Below are 15,032 nucleotides of genomic sequence, written 5' to 3'. Positions count from 1 at the left end.
ATTAATTTAAGCAAATCTGTACATCTTCTTTTAACATAGAATAGTAGTAGTAGCTTGTTTTCGTTTGTACACAGATAGACTGCCTTAGACAACTAAAGAATCATTTGAGATTTTTCTCTAACTTAATCAAAGGTTTCAATTTTGAAAAATTGTTAAAAACTTCTCTGCTATTTGTCATTTTAATTTTTTTTTAATTTCATGTATGTTTGTACATGCCTGGAAGATGAAATATACAAAATTAACTTTAAATGGTGCGATCATTACAGTACTCTTTGTCTGGAAAGGCTGTTGGAGAGCTTTCAGAATAGTGAAATTTATTGTTGTGTGAGCTCTGACATATTTCAGCACAGAAACACTGGACTTTCAAAAGTGATTGTCTTGCTATTAATGATTTATGCACTCCTAACTCTTTGGACCCAAAATAATCTGTGAATGAGCCACTGCCCAAAGTGCAAGCTCTTAACAAGACTTTACTAATGCCAAAAAATCTGTTGCATACAGGGTTTAGCCCCGAAATAACTGATGACTACGGCACCAGCTTGTTGATATACTGAGGAACGTCTGTAGTTAAATGACCCGGACATCAGCCCTGGTATTACTTTAAGTAAATAAATGTAGTACTTCTGGAAGAAAAGTTACAAATTTTTCTGTAGATGTGATCCATACCCTATGACACATCCATTTAGAACCTACTTTTCATTGAAATTGTCTCTTATGAAGTAGAGTTCCTACAATGCCATTGAAAAGTGACCTCTGTATGAAGAGTAAACCAAATCAAATCAAATCTCTTTAAAAATAATGAATACAAAGAGAACACAGAAATTTGGACAGAGCTCTATTTAGCTTTTCAATTATAACTACAATCAAGACCACTTAACCTCAGCTGTGGTCTCATTCTCTTGGTCTAGACAGGCTTGTGGATTTACAAATTAGTCTCTGAAGACATGACACTCAGCAGTTACCTGAAGTTAAATATTCTTCACTTGAGGATTCACTAGAAAGACAAATTTTATTTGATTTCAGGATCAATATGGCAGAAATCCCAGAGCTCTCCATATGGCAGGAACATATGTGTTCATTGAGCTACACTCCCTTATTCCAACTCCACGAGGAAAAAAACTGCCTTTTCCCCATTTGCTCAGTCCAGGATTAAGCCAAAGTCTATGAAAGTCTTTAGAAATATTTTCACTGATTTCAGTAAGCTCTGGATGGTGCCTTCCAGTCAGTTCTGTCATCACTATAATGACCAGTCACAGCTTGATATTCCTCCCATTGATGTGTTCAGGAGATGGCTATTCCAGCTTGTCCAGACAGCAGAAGTGGATTTCTAGAGCATTTTTCAACTTACAGACCTTCTTTCTCATAGTAACAAATACTGGAAGTGGGTTAATTTGTTTGAAAATCGATGTGTAATTTTGTTGTAGCTCTTTTCTGGCATGCTTTGCATGATTCAGAGGGAGATTCTCTGTTCTTACAGATGAATGACACACATTGTCTGGAATGCCAGCAGTTGTGCATTGTAACACAGCACACTATGCAGGACTGGTACCACAGTTTTGGTCTCCCCATGCCGGTATGCAGCAGGAGCATTGCTATGGAACAAGTTAGGCCCTGTAAAGTAATAACTCTAAACCTCTTCTCTTCCTCATCTAAATTTGCTAGTACTGAATAAAGATGGCTAAAACACAGGTTTTGTCCATGATGTAGAAGAAAGGGTTTCTGCACCTAGGGGAAAAATTTTAAAGAACACTCACTTCTGGTCTTTTAGACTTGAGTTACAAGTTCAACATAAGAGCTTCTGCAAGGACACAGCAACCTTGATAGTCTGCGCTTAGTGCAGTCTTCCTTTGCCCAGACAGAGAAGAATCTTTCATCTGTCTTTTTTATCTAGACTATATGCAAATATATTTTGACAAGTTAGTAGATGGAACATTTCAGTAAGCAATGCATCCAAACTTTATGAATTCTCTTTTTTTTTTCTGTTTAAACAGGTGATTGTAGTGAGTCACCCTCCACACTCCCTTCCAAAGATGTAGTACTTAGTCCCAGTACAAAAGTAAACCAAGAAATTTCATCTTTTTCTATAAATTTCTTCCCGACTTAACAGTGACATCATAAAAGTTGCCTCTTTCCCCAGAAAAAAATGTCCAAAATTTTCAGTTTACCTTTGTAGAGACACTTTGCTATATCAATAATTTGAGTCGCAGCTGCACAGCAAGTGATGGCTAGCTATGCAGTTACTGAGGCAGCTCAGAAACCCACATTGTAATAAGAGGAAATATCCCTATAGCATTTACAGAAATTTTACTAGTGTTGTTGAATACTTTTGAGTGGAAAAAGAATTTCCAGAGGAAAAGGGTTGGAATCTGAGAATGTGATTAGATGCATTTTTTTCTATGATGTGTGTTCTGAAGATGCCATACCTGGACTTCGGATTTCTCTATTTCACTGTCTCTTTTTTTTTTTTTTTTTGGTAAAAAACCATAATATTTCACATTTGGAATAATTCCTGAGTTTTGGAAACAAATTATTAAAACTGAGCATATGGAGGTCTTAAAGTAGAACCTTATGGGAAGGGGGAGAAAAAAACCCAGTTGATCAAGGCTGTTCTATAACATCTTAAACTAAAATAAAATATCGCAAAATCCTGATGAAATAGGATTTTTGTTCCTATACTCAATTTTCAAGTTTATTTCATTAAATAAGTGAAGATTACATAGGAACTAAATTCTTCCACCTTCAAAAAAACCTGCATTTTTATGCTCCTTGCAGCTCTTTATACGTTTTTCCTGTCTTAGAATATGGAAGATTTAGCACTTTTTTTGAGATACTCAGAGAAGTCTACAATGATAATATATATTACCTTCCCATAAGACTGAAGATAGGGTGTTGAATTTTAATAGTCAAATAGCTCTCTCTCTGTATGAACCTTGTGTTTGCCCATAAGAGGAAACGATTAATTTTAAGTGCTGTGAGCTAGGCCTTGAGTCCAGGTCCTCAAGCTATTTAGGCACACCCAGGTCCCAGTGTACTTTGGAGAGAGCTACACTACAAATGCTTCCTCTAACATATGCTCTAGATTTTTTTTCTTGCAAGGTATGAACATGCACTGATCAAATGCTGTGTGACAGAATTGATATTACTCAAGCACAGGCAAAAAAGCAATAGCCTCTAATATCTGAATGAACACCTTCCTCTCCCTGAGTTTATTCAGTCTGAGTCTCCTATGTAAATGTTGATTGCTTTCATTACATGTTTTTCTATTCCAAGTCAGCATCTTGAAATCAACTATTAAGTTCTTAACACAGTTTGTTCTGTCTGTGCTTTAGTAGGATCATATATAATTTACTAAGCATGAATGGTGGTTTCAATGAAAAAGGTTTCTAAGGGAAAAAAAAGGAAAGGTGAAGTAAATGGGCAAAATTTAAACTTTGGCCTTTAAAGTCTCATTTTTCCTCCATGTGCAAATTCTTAGATGATGCCATGTATATTACATTTAAACCTCTGAACACCAACTCCATCAGCGATTCTGATTTATGATGGAAAGCTTTGTCCTGAGCTGCTATTATCAGACTACTGTGGCACAATGATTCTGTAAGAGACAGAAACACTACAGGTTCTGTAATGTGTGTGACTCCAACTTCCTTGTGAGGGGAAGAGTAGGGGCAGCCACTGATCTCTTCTCTGTAGTAATGAAAGAGAGAACCCAAGAGAATGGCCTGAAATTGTGTCAAGGGAAGTTTAGATTGGATATTAAAAAAAGGTTTTTCACCCAGAAGGAACAGACTCTCCAAGGAAATGCTCACAAAAGACTGAAAGAGTTCAAGAAGTGTTTGGACATCACTCTAGGGCACATATTGTGATTCTTGGGGTGTCCAGTGCAGGTCCAGGAGATGGACTCAATGATCCTTGTGGGCCCTTCCCACTGAGCTTATTCTGCGGTGTGATTTATTGGATCCGGAGAAGCTTGGATAAACAAAATGCCCAGAAGAAGCATCTAGAAAAGCTCTATATCCTGTTAGAGATGGGAGAGTCCTGAATTCTTTGTTCACTCTGATTTCCATGTGAAGTCCATCTCCACTTAAGACAACAGGGACAGGTGGAGACGGCCTCCTTCCAACATGTGTTTTAAAGAAGCATTTGTTTTATTCTACCAGTGACAGTTACAACAGTGTTTTAGTCATGTATGTCCCATTTCTTTAACAGAAAATGTTCATATGAAAGAAAGAAACTGGCAGATCAGTGTGTCAGTATTTGATTATTCACCTGTGCACATTTAGGTTACTGAGTAAAGTCTTCACAGCATTTTTAAGGGTTTGGTTGTCAGTTACGCAACCATCAGTTTGCAAGCCTTAGATAAATTTGTGTTATGAATTTGTAATCCTGTAAAAAAATCAGATATGCACATACGTTTGTGTTGTAGGGCATACATGTAATTTTTTCCCCTCTCCAACAGTTCTTTGTGCCATCTTTCCAATTTTAATTGATATCACGGAAATCAAAGAAAGACCACAGTGAATCAGCAGTGTTGACAATGTGCCAAGGTGTTTAGAAAATAGGCCTAGCTGGGGAAGAAGAAGATGTCAAAATACATTTGGAACATATTGGAATATGTTATGAAATAAAATGTGTTTACCTTTTTGAATGACAGTGTTGGGTAGTGCTGGCGACGCTTACGAGGAGGAGGGAGTGGGTGACGGAGCCCTAGAATGGACACATTCTTGTTTTTTTTATGCGAGATACAATATCTTGCATAAAAAATTCTCAGAGAAGGAATATGACACAATATGACAAATCACTTCTCTACTTCATTGGACTTGTCAAACAAATTAACTTCTCTGGTGGTAACAGTGGTGGAAACATTAGTACAATCAAAATGCTGGTGGCTGCCTAAGTTCTGCTATCACATAGTTTAACCAGGCTTAGATAAGTTTAGATATCTGAGTGCAAAAAATACTGGAAGATAGTAAAATCTGTTATGTAGCAAAATGTGTGATGATCCTACATCTGGTAGCAGTGAACTAAGACACATTATTGTGTGGTGAGCAAAAAGACATCTCAGGGACATATTTACACATCTGAATGAGAGGCAAAGGAAGCTCCCTGTCCTGGGTTGGCTATATGATGCTCATATCCCCAGTCATCTGTTCTGTTTATGCTGGATAATAAGTTTTGCACCTTTAATATTTGGTCTGAGAGCAAAGTGGGGAGAGAAGCAGCACAGAGTTTGTTTTCAGACACTGCACTCACTCCTCCACATTCCTGCTCCTGGACTGTGTTGCCTGTGAATGGACAGACAAGCAGGACAGAGTTCTCCTTTGCTTTTAGTTAGTTTTAGCTAGCTGAGGTAAAGAAGTTCCCTGGACTGTGGGTTTTTTCCTTTTCTTTGGACCTGTTTAAGCCTTCTCTGAACTGAACACCCAGAAGAGCACCAGCAGCTCACACCTGTGACCCACTGGGCCGGGCCTGGTCTGCAACAGTTCCAGCACGGCAGGGACTAATATGAGACTGAATGAGCTGAGCTACAGCCCACGGAGGGGACTTTCTGAGTTTGTCATCTCTTTTGGAGCGGCAAATGGTTGTATTGCTTAATATTGTTTAGGTTTTATTGTTTAATAAACAGTTTTTTCCACTTTTCTCCAAGGAGGTATTTTTCCTGAACTGGTTGGGATAGGGGCCAATGGAATCTGCTTTCTAGAGGAACCTCATCGGGAGCTCTGTCCCAGATTTGCCCTGAACCAGATCATTATTGGCGCCCAATGTGCAGCCTACCAATAATCACCTGAACTGCTGGTAACTTGCGGTGGGAGCTGCAGCTGGGTTGTATAAGGATTGGCTTCATGGTTGGTATTTAGTTTTCTCTGTGCTCAATTCCAACCGCAGGGCCACTCTGCACAGGCTGCAGGGGTCTCTGGTCTCAGCCACACTGCGGGGAGGGGACCTGATGGCAACATCTTAACAGCTGCGGCCAGCCCTGCTCCAGGTAGGGCTCTGCAGCCTCCCCTTCCTTCCTGCCTGGCAGCTGCTGGAGCAGGCAGGCTTCCACTTCCCACAACGGGGCTGGCCCCGCAGCTCTTGCCAGGCTCTCTTGCCTGGCAGCCAGTGGAGGGGCCGGCAGGCGCCCCAGGGGGAGAAAGGGGGCCCGCTCCCCCCGGCAGGGCCGCCTGGCCCGGCCTCACCAAAACAGGGCCAATGGGGGCCGGCGGGTGGCTCAGGATGAGGAAAAGGCCCAGCCCGGGGCAGGGCTGCCCATCCTGGCCTGGCCGAGATGGGGGCTGGGGCCGGGGGCTTGTTAACTCTTTGCCAACTGGAAAAGGAAGAGAAAGTTCCCGGGTTTCTTTCATCTTTAACATGTGTCTTTCACACAGGTGTGTCCAGATTTTGAGTGGTTCAACAGACTGGCAGTTACACAAAAAGCTTTTTACCTTACTTCCCTAAATTTCCTCCCATTCCAAAACACGACACTCCCCCACTCCACCACTCTTCCACCTCCCTGCCACCCCCCAACACCCCAAAACCCAACAAACAAACAAAGGAAACAAACATACTGAAATACTTCACATTTGCTCCACTAGTAAGGTGTCACTAAAAGCACCTGAGACATTACAGCTGTAAAGGATTTTGCTTGATTTTAGGACTACTCCTTTGACATGAACCACTTGTCATATTTTTTTTTCCCTACATCAATATTTGATACTTACCATCAGAGAAAGAAGAGAAGAAAATAGCTCATAAAAATCTTTGTGCTTCAGGCTGGCATTAAATAACCCTCAATGTCAGCCATTTTATAATCCAGTTAGCCTTTTCCTACCCTGAATAAGCATTAAAAACCTCTGTTAAACTTTGTGATATTTTCTTCAATTTTCCTGCAGTTTCCTTCATTGGCATAATTTGACTAGACTGAATCTGGTTTTAAGAGCTCTTAACCTTTTAATAAACTTTTGTCTCCTTATTGTCCTCTGTCCCTAATTCATCATCTGTCATATTTTGTAATCTGATCCACTATTTTGAGAGAGGAGCACACTGGAAATCATACACTGGTTAAAAATAGATCTGCTAAATAAAACCCATTATTTCTGTAAACATCGATACCTAATATTACTTAGCTCTCTCTCTCTGTCACAACTATATTACCCCCATTGCATTTTTTTCCTTGTTATATATATATATATATATATATATATATATATATATATAAATAATAGAAATTATTATATTTTAAAATCTTTGATCATTTATATCAATTTCATCTATTTTTTACATTATTTACACCTGCATCTTGATCCATAGATTTCTAATCAGGCATTGTGGGATTTGGCCAGACATAAGAGATCAGTCATAAAAAGTATGCCCATTTCTGAACTTCAAAAACATACAGATCTGCTAAATACTGCTTTATTGCACACTGCTATGACCTCAAAAGTCATACTTGGATGTCACCAGCTTCTGTTATCCAAGCTGAGAACACAGAAGCTGAATCTCATTCTTGCAGTATCAGACATGAAATATACCAACTGTTGTTTTTCTGAGAAGAAAAATTGAGCAAATGCCTTCTTGCAGACGTAAATACAAATTTCTTTGTGAACAATGAAAGCAAAAGATATTGTTTTGATCTAAGGAACAGACCAAGACAGGGATGAAAATGTGTCTCTGATAAAGGTGATGGAGAAAGAGAAGAGTGAACCTATTTTCAACACTGGAATATGGGAAGTACCACAAAATTTTGTGCTGCCCTTTCTAGAGTCCCAAGTTTATCTAATTGAATTTATTTCATTAAATTTAAATTTAGGCACAAGCAACCAAAATCTGGGGCTAATAGGAGTAATGCATGAATTATTTGTTCTGGTCTCCACAGCCAGCCCTCTCTGTCTCTGACAAACCACTCAGGGCATTTAAATACTGGAGTACAAATAACCAAAATAAGTAATGATATAATTATTTTACACAAATTAAAATGTTGCTTTCCCCCTTAGAGCAACCTGAAAATAGGACGATTCATTGGTTAAATTTTAATGGAACAATCAAAGAGCACTTACTTCCCCAGCATGGGGTACCCTCAGTGGGCATTTACAGGGTTAGGAATGCTTTGTGTCTGCTCTAACCTGATTGGTGTAAGTCCCTTGATAGTTTGCTATGTTTTTTAAATTGGCAACAGCCTGTACTTGGATAAACCTTATTAGCCAAAAATAATAGACAGTTTGGTTGCCAGTTTTAATGCTCATGTGTTGTAATCAGCAGGGTTGGTTTTTTTTTTTTCCTTTTTATGTCAGTGTTTTGGAGGTTAATCTCTGTTATCATCATCTTAAACTTGCTCTTATTCTTATCAGTTATATTTAGTGGCAGATTGCAAGCTTTACTCATTATCTTGTTAAATCAGTAGGTGAAAGCCTTTCAAGGCATTTCTTTTTAAACTTTATTAATGTTAATATGCCAGATGGGACAAATTAAAATGGTTCTGTTTTTCATGCTGCCACTACCCACAATTTTACCACATTGTTTGGTGTTTAAGGGAGGATATGAAAATGATAGGTACAGAGCTTCTATAATAAAAGCCCAGAACATGGTGGTAAAACCTATCTGGAAAAATGTTTTGGGGTGTTTTTTCAGTTAAATTAATACATTAAAAAAATGTCAGTTCTGTGTATGTAGCTGGTTTGATCTTATTATAGTTGAGTTCAAGGCTGTCTTGATCAGAACAGTGTGGCAATATACTTTTTCTTTATTCATATTGGGGGTCAAAAGAAGGCTTCAACACTTTTATCATCACCTGTTATTGGTGCTAGTCCGCTTGTCATCTCTGTGGCATTGTGTGTGGATGCCAGTAGTCCCACAGACCACACAGACAATGAACCTTTCCACGGTTGCCTGGGTTTGGTCTCTAAGAAACACCTGTAAAACTGCCTTTGGAAGTCATCAGTGTATTATTCAATGTTCCTTAACAGATATCCTCATATAATTTTGTTGATTGGTAAGGCACTTTGGGGACAAAACTCTTTGTTGTGTAGGTTTGCTTAGTACACATCCGCTGATGAAATGCATAAATAATATCGCTTTTACTAACAGCAACAGTTAAACAAGAAAAACAAAATCAAGTAATTGATAGGCAGATATCTCCTTTTTTCAGTCCTGCTGAAATATCGTCATAGGACAAATGGCTCCCTTTTCTGATTTCAGTGAGATTCAGCTTTTATAACCAGGGATCCTTTATCCCAACAGCAGAATGGCCGAGTCTGTATATTTGTCCTTTCCACTATTATGATTTGTTGAATTCTTTTTATGATGCAATGTCCAGGAGCCCAGAGGGGCTTCCTTAATTTGCATGGAGAACCCAAGAATTTCTTTACACACTCCAGTGGTAATATCTGCTATTAAACAAGAAAATCAGACCCAGATATTGTCAAATCTGTATGTTACAGCTGTTTGGATATCCCCTGTCAATAGTCAGTTCATGATATTTCCTACACATTTCACTTAGAGATGGCTAAGTTGAGAAGACAACATATTAAATGAATGTAGTCAAAATCTGTAAAGAAAAGAGCCCTTTCTATGAGGGAAGAGTGGAGAGTGTCTAGGAAATAGTCTTTAATTTTATCATAAATCTAATTCTAATATTAAAACCAACTCAGTTTCTTTATCTCTCAATATCAGCTAGAAGGATTTTAGTTTTTTCTACTTCAGGCCACATACTGAATCTGATGTGCAAGAAAATCACTTAGAATGAATATAATAGAAAATTAAAGTAGCACTGAAATACACTTAGCCGTTAGAATTCAAATAGGCAATGTTAGGATTTGCCCATTTAAAATGAATCCACATATTATAAATTGCTGTAAACAAGTTGTATATTTGTAACAAAATATAGTATTGCTTAATTTACGTTGCGGCGATTTCAAGGCTGTTTTTCCCTATAGCCTTCTTTGTGAGCAACAGTAGGAAAAAACCCCTCAAAACTGCTACACCTGTTATCACTGTAGATCAGTGATGTGCATATAAATGCCTGTGCCTATATGATATATAAATATATATGTGTGTGTTTATGTGCATGTGTGCATATGTATATATATTATATTATATACATATAGACACAATTATATATATTGTGTCTAGTTACGTGCATCCTCTTCCTTTTGTACGGTAAAGATTTTGACTAAACATAGGGCGCAAATCAAGGCTGAAGGAAACCACAAATGTAACAGGATGACTGGAGTTTTAAATAGGAGAGATGGTGCAAGATTCTGTGCAAGATTTGTGTTTGCCACATGCTTCAGGACTGCAGATGGAAGCATGAAAAGCAGACTAGAAAAGCAAAAAGTCCGATCTTAAAAAGGCCTGCCATACCTTCCTGCACTCCATTAACCACAGGACATTGTGGCGTTCCCTGTCTAGCATGTTCTTAATGGAAGAAGGAGTGCAAAAGGGGAAATAGCATCCATCTCAGGAATAATTTCAGATTCTGTACCATTAATGGATAAGTGAAGACTGTATTAGAACTGCTCTGAATGAAAAAAAAAAATATTTCTTTAATATTTCCTCCAAAAACCTTTTCCTCAAAATGTTCCATTAATTTTCAGGAGAAGGTTTCTTTTTAATTTCTTTCTACTTTTTTTATTCCATATTAATTTGTTTCCATTAGAAATAGGAGGAGAATTAGTAAAGCGTTACAATTGGTAGAGCAAGCTACAGAGGTTTAGAAATACTAACAATTACGTATCAATTCTTGTGAAACTCCACCAGATCTGATTTATACTGAAGTATTTATCTGAGGAAATGGAATTTATAGAGCTTGTGAAACTTACTTGCCAGAGCCAGGTAAACAGTTCTGAATTTAACTCTAGTTTATATTCTGCTGAAGAAAGCTCTGGACATGTTGCCACAAACTTAAAAAAAAAAAGATAAAATGTAAAACTTTTATTATGCTGCTGATTGTTATCATGAACATGTAATAGATGAACAATTTAACATAATTTAACTTGCCTGTTTCAACAGTAGAGACCCCAAAATGATTTTGAAAGATGAGCTATCATTTTGGTTTTGAACATTGTATTATCTAGATTATATGTAAAATATGAAAATGTTTCCGATTGAGCACAGACACTACTTCAGGTATTGCAGTCTTTGTATATTAAATATATATTACACCTGACACTGAAAATAGACCTGGATGCATAGAAATTTCAGTTGGCAACAACGGTCTAATCTGCCTAGAGGTGATGGTGTTTTACCACATAATCCATTTGCAAAACATACAGGAGTTATGGTGAATATATTTAAAAATATATTTTGACTCAGAAACATCACATGACAGTGAGCATTTCATTTGTCGTACCTATTATCAAATAACTGGAAAAAAAATGCATCTTCTGCTCAGAGCAGATTTTGGTGACAGGCATCTTGTCATGTCTTTAGTAGATTGAAAAGCCCTTCCTGACATTTTTTTGTATGGACTTTGCTCCTTAACCTTCTGTTTGTTAAGATGGGTAGACCGAGTTTCTTCAGCCTTTATTCATGTGGCACGTTTATGTATGTTCATTTCTAAATGACAGCAGCACAGAAATGAATGTTTCTTCTAGGAATCCTCCCACTGAGGCAGACACATCTCAAAATTCAGCGCCTTGGCGGCCTGACTGCTATGACAGTACAGATGACTAGTTTTTTGCTGGCTGAGATGATCTATCTTAATTAAGATAAAAATAGTAAATTGCCTAAATATTGAGTACATGTAGAAGAATATATAAGTCATTGACTAATATATGCTTTTGAAAGCCTAAATTAATGTTTAAAATGTTTCTTCAATTAAAATAAAAACAAAATCTTGAACTTATAAATAATATGACTAGGATGGGCCTTTGTTTTATTTTCTCTGCCCTCACTAATTTTTTTTTGTTCTTTTTTTTTAATATATTGTTGTTGTTGTTTATTCATCATGAGTATGCTTTCTTTGGCAAGTTTTCTGACAATTACAATTATGTAATTATATGTTGCCCAGCACAGGGCTTGAGAAGACAGTGTTTGAGAGGGCAGGGAGAAGGTGCTGTACAGAGTTGACATAAAGACATCTCTGCAAAGGCCTGGGGAGGGAGATTGCCTCTGGGAAGTGTTATTCTCAAGGCTTATATATTACTACAGACCATAATGTGAGGAAATGGCTTTAACTGGCTTTAATCTTCTGGCTTTAACAAACTTGGGCTGTGCCTTTCCCTCTCTTCACCTGATGCTTCACCAGTATTAAAGGCAGAGAGGTTATCAAGTGCTGTATGATTCAACCAAACTCAAACCCTGGAGTCTGGGCTTTGTAGTGCTGTTATAATATGAATGATAAGTAAACAGTAAATCAGTAGGAGGAATAAGAATAGCTAATGCCTTAACCAGTGAGAGAAACTTGGGAGGTAGATGGAGGTGGATGGAGTGATGAGAAGAGTTAATATTACAAGCATTCAGCCTTTCTCATCATTTTCACATGTCCACTAAAAATATATCAAACAAATGGCTTCTAACTATACTTGGAAGTGTGTGTGAGGGACAAGCTTGCACTTTGTAGATAATAGATATAAACTTCTAAGACTGGGCAACTGTTAGCTTCTCAGCAAGTTGTTTCCCTTATGCACAAAGCCCACAGACGCCCAGAGCTTAAACTTAGAAGGTGAATAGAATCCTACCTAGTATTTTTTGCACAGGAACTCACCAAAAACATATGGGGAATCAGAATAGCCTTCCTTCTTCTTTTCTGTATTCATAGAAGGTAAACCAAATCATTGCCCCTCAATGTTTGTGATGACACAGTCATTCTGCAAGAAATAGGTTGTCTGAAGCTGCATGCATTTTTTTCCAGTTTCAGTTCACACAATTGTTGAGCTTCATATGAACTAAGAAACTCAAAGTGAAAGTCAGCTGGAACATTTTTCTCTTGTTTTATGCTGGAAGGTATGCAAAACCAGAGACAGACGTAATTTTCACTCAAAATTAACTTGTTCCAGGTCTGAAATAAATTTAGCTTAAATTTAGCACCCAGGTTCTGTAGAACTTTTTGGTGAACCTACTTTGAAGTGTTTTTTTTTTTTTTTTACTTAGGACATTCGATGACTTATTAATATCCATATAACACTAAAATTCACTCATATAGAATGAGAACTCTGTATAGAGATCTCATATAGAACTCATATGCTAAGCATAACAATATATATGTGAGAAGATTTTTTGTATATAGAGAAAAAACCCACATCTATTCTAAATCTGTTTGCACCAGCTTCTTTTGTTCACTTTGAGGAACTGGTATTTTTCAGTTGTTTGGAACTCTACTCCACAATGCACATCCTTAATCCTTATGCAAAAAAATCCAGACGGAACTCTTAATTTCATTGTCTTATTTTGCATAAATGAGTTTTAAGACATGATTGTGGTATGAATCACTGTTGAGGTGCCTGCTTTCAAAATGTACTGAGCAGAAATCAAACAAATTTTTTTTGTGCAACTGCTCCTTTGGTAAATTTGAAATGACACTGAAACTGGTATTCAAGGTATTAGTTAGGGAGCCAGTTTCCTCAGAACTTTTTTACTTTTTTCACCTTTTTATCTTTACAATTACTTTATAGAAAGAAACCCTTTTTATACATAAAATTTCTACTTTGATCTGAATTTTGGTGCTCTTGGTGGCATCTATCTTATTTTATACGAATACAAATTTCAGGAGAATTAAATTTCAAGTCATTATACATAGAAATGAAACAGGGAGATAAAATCAGCACATAATTTATGTAGTGTACCTTTAATTGGACTTTAATTTTTTAATTGGACTTTAACTGTAATACTGGAAAAATATTTAAATACAGACATTGATGCATTTATGACCCCCTGGATACCTTTTTCTATCTTTTCTTATGCCTCAATTTAGTAAGAATCTTATTTACAAAAGACCTTTAAGAAACACTTTTTATACCTTTACCTCAGCATGCTCTGAGGTATAAAAATAAATAAAATATATAGAATGACCAGTTTTTTAAAAAATCAGATTAAAAGAAAAACATTGTAACAAAACATTTTCTTCCTTGACTATATTCTTCAGAAAAAAAAAATCAATGTTGAGATATTTCTATCTGCATTTCAGTGTTTTTATGAGTTTAGCAACTCTGAAATACCTGAGCAATATTAGATGGGACTGTGCACTGAACACTGGATTTCTAGAGGAAAATGAAATTTCATCAGGGTCTGATGAGGATCACATATTAAAGACTCATTCTGAGTTTCATTATACTTTGCAGTGAAAGCTCAGATGGTAACATCCAGATGTTACAGACATGCTTTAATGTGCTATCAGCCTGAAGTACTCTGAGAGTAGTCTACTGCCCAGTGTGTTCTCCAACATTCACAGCCCCAGTGTCACCCAGAATCTCAGAGATCCTTTTCATAATGGCAAAAACTTTTGGTTTGTACAATGTAGTTAAGGAGAAAAGACAAGACAAAGGCCAAAAAATCAATGCCTCCCCCAAAATAAACAAAAAACCTTCCCAAACTAATAATCCAAACAACCCAAACCGAAATAAAAGAAAAAAATTACAGTATACCAACACCAATGAAGGTGTTGTGAAAGTGCTGCTAGTGAAGAGAGATGATTTCAGGGCCTCACAATCCATGATGGCACTTGAAGCCTGTGGAAGTAGTGCATTGAATATCTGACAGAAAGTGTACTCTCCTACCACTATTTTGCCAATAATGGGTGCAGATTGGCAGAACGAGCCGAGCAAAATTGGGCAGATCCTCTGGGTGCACAAGCATATGTGTATCAGAATGACAGGCTCCAATAAACCCTAAATAATCAATATCCACTAATTCTTAATTATCTCATTCTGCTGAGGTAGTGTGAGAGATATATCAAGAAACTGCCTTCAACACGCATTCATTAAGGATTCAGATTTAGTAGCTGTTGGTGATGTTAGGATAATTAGCAGCAAGAAAAAATGGAAGAAATGTTGGTTGCTATAGCAACCTGTTCATCATGATCTACAGCATAAACACCCAGATTAATTTACAAGTTGCCA

This window comes from Camarhynchus parvulus, chromosome Z, assembly GCF_901933205.1.
Source record: "Camarhynchus parvulus chromosome Z, STF_HiC, whole genome shotgun sequence".
NCBI lineage: Eukaryota > Metazoa > Chordata > Aves > Passeriformes > Thraupidae > Camarhynchus > Camarhynchus parvulus.
The sequence above is the reverse complement of the archived record's forward strand: the minus strand, read 5'-3'. Positions refer to the sequence as shown.